General features: G+C 51.8%; 1 protein-coding gene across 2 annotated transcripts in view; it reads left to right on the top strand.

The window, feature by feature from the left end:
- The first annotated feature begins 839 nt into the window (after nt 1-839).
- Nucleotides 840-8,390, top strand: part of CNTFR (ciliary neurotrophic factor receptor) — an 857,892-nt gene continuing 850,341 nt past the window's right edge. For both annotated transcript variants that reach the window (XM_086960266.1, XM_086960267.1), the window contains exon 1: nt 840-1,004. The gene's annotated coding sequence lies outside the window, so the exon portion shown is untranslated. The remainder of the gene's footprint in view (nt 1,005-8,390) is intronic.

Here is an 8,390-nt window from a genome sequence, read left to right as displayed (position 1 = left end):
AAAAATCCGAAAAAAATTGTTTGCAACAGAGAAGTTCAGGGCCTCAGGGCTGTGTCTTTGGTGACAGGGAGGTATCTGATGATTTTATACTGAAGAGAAAATCAACTTTAAAATGTTTTGCAGGAAAATGCTGCACTTTTCAAAGACGTCTTGTGAAACACACAAAGTGCCAGAGAAAACTTATTTTTACTAGAATTAGAAAATAAATCATGGGGAGAAAGGTACTGCTCCTGGGCTATATATAGTGGAGAACTATTTGCTCTTGAGAAGTGCCAGTACTTTCCCAGATAAATGTACTGCGCCTATCCTGAGAAGTGCAGGTACTCTCGCTTTCAAATTAAAGTGCCGGTACTCAGTACCGGACATTAACCTCCCATTTAAAGCACTGTCTTTAATGAATTCACCTAAGAGGCGCTTTTTGCTGGTTAGGTCACGGTGTGAGAGCGGGGGGTAAGTGGGGTGAAAACGGACATCTTTTTGGCATCAGAAAACAGTATAAGATGAAGTATAGTGAAGATTTTGTTCTAACTGCTCTTCCTGGAGTCGGTGCTAGTAAAACCTCTCTTTTCTGAAAAGTTCCCTGAAATTCGCTTGTGAATGGCGAGGGTTGGTTGGTTCCCGCACACAATAAAGAAATACTCACTCCCAGTCGCACGGGTGCCAGGGCAGGCTTTATTCTGGTATAAGGCACGCACGCTCGGAGCATCCAGGGGTCTGTGTGAGCGGGTGCACCTCCCGCGGCCGCCGCTAGGGGGCGCTCTCCTCCCTTTCCGCCGGCCCGGGCGGTCACGTGCTCCCGACGCGTGTGCGGGTTTAAAGCGCTCAGTCCCCTCCAGCCCGGGCAGTCAGTGCGAAGCCGGGCTGCCGCGGAGGGAGGCGCTGCTGCTGCTGGCCTGCCTGGAGCCTGGACACGCCTGGGGACAGAGAGCGCTTCACTGGGGACTGGATCTGTGGTGGGCCTGGGAGGAGGAGCCGCGGGGGCACGGGCGAGCCTGGAGAGCACGGTGAGTAGAGTGCACTGCCAGTGCACACACGCGTCCGGAGCTGAGCACACGGGTGTGCACTAGGGTGTGCACCGGCGCGCAAAGGATGCTGAGGTACTAGTGTGCGCACGGAGGATGCTGTCTGTGTGCACACACTCGTCAGGAGCTGAGCACACGGGTGTGCACTAGGGTGTGCACTGACGCGCAGAGGATGCTAAGGTACTAGAGTGTGCACGGGGGGTGCTGTCTGTGCGCACAAGCGTCCGGAGCTGAGCACACGGGTGTGCACTAGGGTGTGTACGGGCGCGCAGAGGATGCTGAGATACTAGTGTGCGAACGGAGGATGCTATCTGTGCACACACGCGTCCGGAGCTGAGCACACGGGTGTGCACTAGGGTGTGCACGGGCGCGCAGAGGATGCTGAGGTACTAGTGTGCGCACGGAGGATGCTGTCTGTGTGCACACACTCGTCAGGAGCTGAGCACACGAGTGTGCACTAGGGTGTGCACGGGAGCGCAGAGGATGCTGAGGTACTAGTGTGCGCACAGAGGATGCTGTCTGTATGCACACACGCGTCAGGAGCTGAGCACACGAGTGTGCACTAGGGTGTGCACCGGCGCGCAGAGGATGCTGTGATAGTGTGTCCATGCAGGATGCTGTCTGTGTGCACACCCGCCCAGGAGCTGAGCACACGAGTGTGCACTAGGGTGCACACAGACGGGCAGGAGATGCTGTGATTGTATGGGCACCAGGATGATGTATGTGTGCACACACCCGCGCAGGAGCAGAGCATACTAGTGTGCACACAGGCGCCCAGGGGATGCTGTGATTGTATGAGCACGGAGGATACTCAATGTGCACACGTGGGGCTCATGCAAAGATACTGTGTGCACCTTTGGGAATATTAGTTATGTGCAAACTGAAAACCCGGCAGTTTGTACATGGAACGTTGTGTATGCACACATTGATGCACTGCAGTTGTGTGCTCTCCGAGGACTGCCACTGTGTACTCTGTGTCTGTGTGCACAGAAGATACTTGTTTTAAACACATGCGATGCTGGTACGCACACGTGGGTGAGGGTGCCGTTTTTGTTATGGGACAGTTGGTGCTAAAGTTTACATACACCGGTGTGCTCTGACGGTGTAGTGTGGCTCGTGGTGCCCGGATGCGCGCTCAAGACATTATGTAGTTTTGTGCACATAGATGTTGTTGCAAGTGTCTCTGGAGAATTGCTTACGTTTCGCTTGTGTGCATAACTGTTTGAACACAGCAGTCACTCTGTGTGTGCACAAGGTGGTGCACCTGTCCACGGAGGTATTGCCGGCTAGTATTTGAGGTGCACGTGTTGCCCGAGTACAGATGAAAGGGATGGGACCTATGTGCACATAACGGATTTGTCTTTTTATAACGCTGATGACGGGACGTAGGCGTGTGCGGATGTGTGCACATCGATCTCTGTGAAGGTCTGTGCACAGAGGACAGGTGGGAGCACAGCCGGTGCTGATTGTGTACACACTGAGTTAACTGTGTTGTGTACAAGTGCGAGACCGGTTCCCTAAATCCACACGTGTGGGTGTGGCTATGTTTGCTTTAGTGCAGACAGTGGATTCCCAAGCCTCTAGGCGCTGTTCTAAGGCACTATGAGGACAAAAAGCAGATAGTATCCAAGCAGATCGAATCGACTGCCTCTTGGTACACTGAGGTGGGGGCGGGGGTGCTTGAACCCAGTAATGTAATGCCTGCGCACATGGAAGGGGCCGGTGTACAAACACACACTCGTGCATACACGACGCTGCCCGGGTCAGTTCGATAACTTTCTATGTGCACACAGGAAAGGAAACGCCTATCCGTACCTGCGTGTTTTCTATCAAACAGCTCACGGTCTGGTGCCTGCAAGCCCTGGGAAGGCTGCCTGGTCCATGCACACCCCGGGGAGGCTGCCTGCTCCATGCACACCCCGGGGAGGCTGCCTGCTCCATGCACACCCCGGGGAGGCTGCCTGTTCCACGGAGAGACCGGTGATGTTCTATGCAGCCTGTTCCACGCCAGCCTGTGGAGACGCATGCCCCATGCAGACAAGGGGCGGCTGCCTGTTCCACGGAGTCACTCGGAGATGTTCCATGCAGACCCTGGGGGCTGTCTGCTCTACGCATACACAGGGGAGCTGCCTGTGCCATGCATACCCCGGGGACAGTGCCTGTTCATGCAGACCCTGGGGAGTCTGTCTGCTCCGTGCAGACACTGGCGAGGGGTGGGGGGGTGGGGGGGCTGCCTGTTCCAAGCATAGGCAGGGAAGGCTGCCTGTTTCATGCAGACACTGGGGAGGCTGCCTGTTCCGTGCAGACACCGGGGTGGTGGTAGGGGGTGCCTGTTCCACGCATAGATAGTGTAGGCTCTCTATTTCATGCAGACCATGGGGAGGATGCCTGTAACATGCAGTCTCTGGGGAGGCTGCCTACAGACCCTGAAGAGGCTGTTCCATAATGACACCGGAGAGGCTGCCTGTTCCATGCACACCCCATAGAGGCTGCCTGCGTCATGCTTCACCCCCCGCCCCCCCCCCCCCCCTGAGGCTGCCTGTTCCATGCTGACCCCGGAGAGGCTGCCTGTTCCATGCATACACAGGGGAGCAGCCTGTTCCATGCACACCTCGTGGAGGCTGCCTGCTTCATTCACACCCTGGGTACGCTGCCTATTCCGTGCATCCCCTGGGGAGAGTGCCATGCAGACCTCGGGGCTGCCTGTTCCATGCAGACCTCGGGGGCTGCCTGTTCCATGCAGACCCGGGGAGGCTGATAACAGACCTGAAGAGGCTGACTGTTCCATGCATACACAGGAGAGCTACCTGTTCGTTCCACGCAGACACAGGGAAGGCTGCCTTTTCCATGGACACCTCTATGAGGATGCATGTGGCTGTCCCTTGCAGATACAGGGGAGGTGCTTGTTCCATGCAGACCCCGGGGAGGGTGCCTGCTTCATGTACACCCCGAACAGGGTACCTGTTCAATGCAGACACAGGGAACGCTGCCTGTTCCATGCAGACCTCGGGGAGTCAGTTCTAATCAGACCCAGGAAATCTGTCTATCTCATGGGGACCCTGGGGCTTCTATTTAAAGCAGACTTTCGGGGCTGCCTGCTCCATGCAGTATCTGGGAGGCTGCCTGCTCCATGCAGCATCTGGGGAGGCTGCCTGCTCCATGCAGTATCCGGGGAGGCTGCCTGCTCATGCAGTATCTGGGGTTGCTGCCTGCTCCATGCAGCATCTGGGTAGGCTGCCTGCTCCTTGCAGTATCCGGGAAGGCTGCCTACTCCGTGCAGTATCCGGGGAGACTGCCTGCTCCATGCAGTATCTGGGGAGACTGCCTGCTCCGTGCAGTATCTGGGGAGACTGCCTGCTCCGTGCAGTATCTGGGGAGGCTGCCTGCTCCCATCAGTTTTTGGGGAGGATGCCTGCTCCGTGCAGTATCTGGGGAGGCTGCCTGCTCCGTGCAGTATCTGGGGAGGCTGCCTGCTCCCATCAGTTTTTGGGGAGGATGCCTGCTCCGTGCAGTATCTGGGGAGGCTGCCTGCTCCCATCAGTTTCTGGGGAGGATACCTGCTCCGTGCAGACCCCCGGGGTCTGCCTGTGCCACACAGTCTCGGAGGTCGTCGCCTGCAGCCGCACCCCTGTGTGCACACATCCAGGGGCCGGGCGCACACAGGGGACTCGCAGATATTGTCAGGAGACTGTGACAAAGTTAACTGGAAGGCAGAAGCCAGATTACGTGAAGTTAAATATTGGGGTTCACACGTATGGCTCCCTCAAGTGGTAAACTACCCTTTCGGAACAGACCAGAAGAATGCAGGATATTAAACGCTCACACTGGCTGCTCGAGGATCAGGGAGCCCCTGCTTTAGGGAGAAGAGATATTAAGACACCCCCCACCCACCTACCCCACCTTGAAAGTTTGCCCTCTTCTTGGTCTGCAGCTGGGTCATGTGAGGTACCCCAGATGTAGCGCTGCAGGGGCAGACCTTTTAAAACGTGATCTAGCTCCTGCTGTTTAAAATAGCGCCGATCAATGAAGTAAACATGTTTTCAGCCGCTCTTAATTCATAAATCAACCTAGGCATTGAGCTGGACGTGATTTGCCCAGGATCACACAGTTTTGTTCAAAGGGGAAAGGAGGGATTAGAATTGACATCTCCTAGTGTATCCGTCAATAATTTAGCTATTGACTCCCCGGCCCTATCTTCTCGCGCTGCCGAGAATGCTCTGACTGCACACAGAGGGTGATGCATGTATGCACATATGCGGACAGGGCGCTTCTGTGCACATACGGAATGCTCTAAGTGAGCACCCATGAGAACACGAGGACCGGCTTGTTTGACGGGCTTGGTGACCGGTCCGTGCGAGGGCATTAACCGAGAGTAACAGCCCTGTCAGCTCGTTGACTGCACGGAGTGCGGCCGCGTTTTCCATGTCACTGCTTTGCGAGCCCTCAGAAAGTTCGCAGGCGCTCGAATGGTGTTTCCCCGTAAATTTGCCATAATAAGATTGTTTAAACATAAAACGCGGAAGGTCTTTGCTAGTTTCCTTAGCGGTGCCTTAAAGTAAACTTTAAGTGAGGTTGATAGAATTGAAGACAGACCGCAAGCTTGGGAGGTGGAGTTCAATACCTCGGGAATATACGGGGCGCTCCCTAGTGACGCTTCAGAGGCATCCGTGTCACTGCACTGACACGCACGGGTGCTTGGTCGGCAGTCTGCTCCCTGAGATCCCTGCCCGATCTAGCGCCTGGTTGCTAATGTGTAAATGAGGCGCCATCGCCCGCCGTTTATGGGACTTTATTCCCTGTTCCCATCCTGCAAATATCTTCAGAGTTCAGACCGCAGTGATGTCTGATTTGGTTTTTCCTTTCACTAAGTATGCCCAAGAGTTTGAACACTGCGCCCATCTGGGTTCCAACGGGATTAAAGCCATTTTAGTGAATTATGTCCTCTCCGCTTTTCTCCTTCCACCTCTTACCTCTTTCTCCGAGTCGTATTTGTCCTCTCCGCTCCCCCGTTCACCCTGGGTGATCGCGCAAAGACTCTGATTATTCTTACTTTTAATTGGACTTTAGAAATCCTTTTAAAATGGCTGCATCTGTACACTTTCTACGGGCTTAATTCACGTTTGCGTCACAGTAAAGACAAAAGTGGACCAAGCCAGCATATTGTGTAGTTTACAAAGTGTGCCTTGCCTTTTTGTGAAGATTAGACGCCATTAATGCGTTAAAGTTTAGGTGACTGTGCGCGCACGCGTGAGAGTGCACGTGCCTGCCCCGTCCCAGTGCGTTCACGACTGACCAGGTCGGGAGAGTCCATTTATCAGTGGGCAGGGAGGGGAGCGTTTTCAATAGCGTGTCGAATTGTTAAAGAGTGCGCCCATTCTGTTTTCGGTGACGCCTCGCCCCTCACCCTCAAAGGGAGCATCCCTTTCAATTTCACAGGCCTTTAAGGGACAATGCGTGGGGGGAAGGGGTCTGCGAAAAGAAGTGAACTTTTATCAGACCGCATAGTAACTGAGGGGCCTTGCACTATTTCACCAGGTGCCTGAAGAATACGTAGAGGACACTTTTTATCTTTCCGTCGCATAAATCGCGTTGTTTAACAACCTGCCTTTCCTACACGACGGGCTGTGCGCTACTTCCCCGGCTGCCGGATAACTGAGAGAGACGGGCCACAATCACCGTCTGTCTCACAGGAGGGACTGTGCACGATTTGCCAAGAGGGCCGAAAGTGTGAAGGACTTTGCACTTTGTCTATTTGATAAGATGATAAGCAGGAGGGACTTTGCACCGTTTCACAAGTGGGTTGAAAATTGTGACGGACTTTGTACTTTGTCTAGATGATAATAGAGGGACTTTGCACTACTTCACAAGTGGCTTTAAAATGTGATGGACTTTGTCTATTTGATAAGATGATAAGAAAGGGCGACTTTGCACTGTTTCACAAGTGGCTTGAACATTGTGACGAACTTTGTACTTTCTAACTGCTCAGTAAGAGGACCTTTGCACTATCTCCGAAGAGGCCTTAAAATGTGAAAAGCTATGTTATTCCCCTCTCCCTAAAAAGTAAGAGGGTCTTGCATTATTTCCCAAAATGGCCTCGAAACTGTGATGGGTTTTGTACTTTCTGTCTCTCTGCCGGATAAGGAAGCGGATCTTTAACGATCTCCGAAGAGGCCTTAAAATGTGAAGTACTATGCATGTTCTATCTCCCTGATAAGTAAGAGGGTCTCTGCGCTTTTTCCAAAGTGGCCTTAAAATCTGAAGAACTTTGTACTTTCTGTCTGCGAAGGTCTTTGCGCTATTTCCGAAATGGCCTTAAAATGCGAAGGACTTTGTATTTTCAATCTATGTGCATGTTAAGTAACTGAATGTATCGGCATTTCGATTCGAAAAGCTGCTAAGTATGGACGCTGTGCTCTTTTTTCACCACTGCCTGTTTACTTACATGGACTTTTAAGTTCATATCAGGTTAATTAAACCTGCTGGTTCTGTTGGCTTTCTACCGCCGTCCTTGGGAGTTTCTGACCAGTTAGTGCTGGGACACTTCTTTCGAAGTAACTGTCGTGCTTTAGAAGTTCCATTATTTTTATTATTAATTTGTTCCATCTGGCAACTTCATGGCATCTCCGTGCATTTTTCTCTGATCGCGATTTAATAAGTTATCATGTTGTAAGAAGTTACGCTAATGTGAATGTAGTTACATAACATGTTTTGAATTTTCGTCTGTTCTATTTTTCTTTCTTCTCCGGGAGGCCTTTCAGTCAGTGAGTTTTTAGTTCTCTACAACTAAATTGTCAGAAATCTACTTTCTAGATTTGGTCATCTTTTATTAATAACGTTCTACTGAAGCTGGGTCGACATGACTTGACTTAATGGATTTTTAATAACAGTTTTTTTCTAAGAAGTCGAACATTTGTCTATGACGCTGTTGTATTGAAAAATAAAAAGATTCATACCTTTCAGCTCTGAAAACTTTGTATTAGACATAAATTGCGCTAAACATCATACCACGGCAGGCCTGGGCTTGAGGGCGAAACAAATTGTAAAACCAGTTTATGTATTCATGATGCTCAACAGGTCTGCAATTAATCTCCGCTGAAATTCAGTCTATGTAAATGTTTCTCATACTAATCAATTGTTGATATTTTAAGTTTCTGACCAGATCTATCTCTGTAGATGGGTGGACGGGCCCTTCCCCAAAAATATTGTGTCTGATCTGAATGTTTATGTGTGTTTCTGACGCCAGGGGCCTTTCTGGGTGGACTTTGCTCGAATTGCTGACACAGTGCTATGCTTTTGGGGGAGTTTGAAGTAGTTTGTGGAAAAGATGACCTTTGACACTTGCGCTGCACCGCACTCACACTTCCCACA

The sequence above is a fragment of the Lissotriton vulgaris genome, chromosome 3_1 (assembly GCF_964263255.1).
Source record: "Lissotriton vulgaris chromosome 3_1, aLisVul1.2, whole genome shotgun sequence".
Lineage (NCBI taxonomy): Eukaryota > Metazoa > Chordata > Amphibia > Caudata > Salamandridae > Lissotriton > Lissotriton vulgaris.
This window is presented reverse-complemented; position numbering and strand designations above follow the sequence as displayed.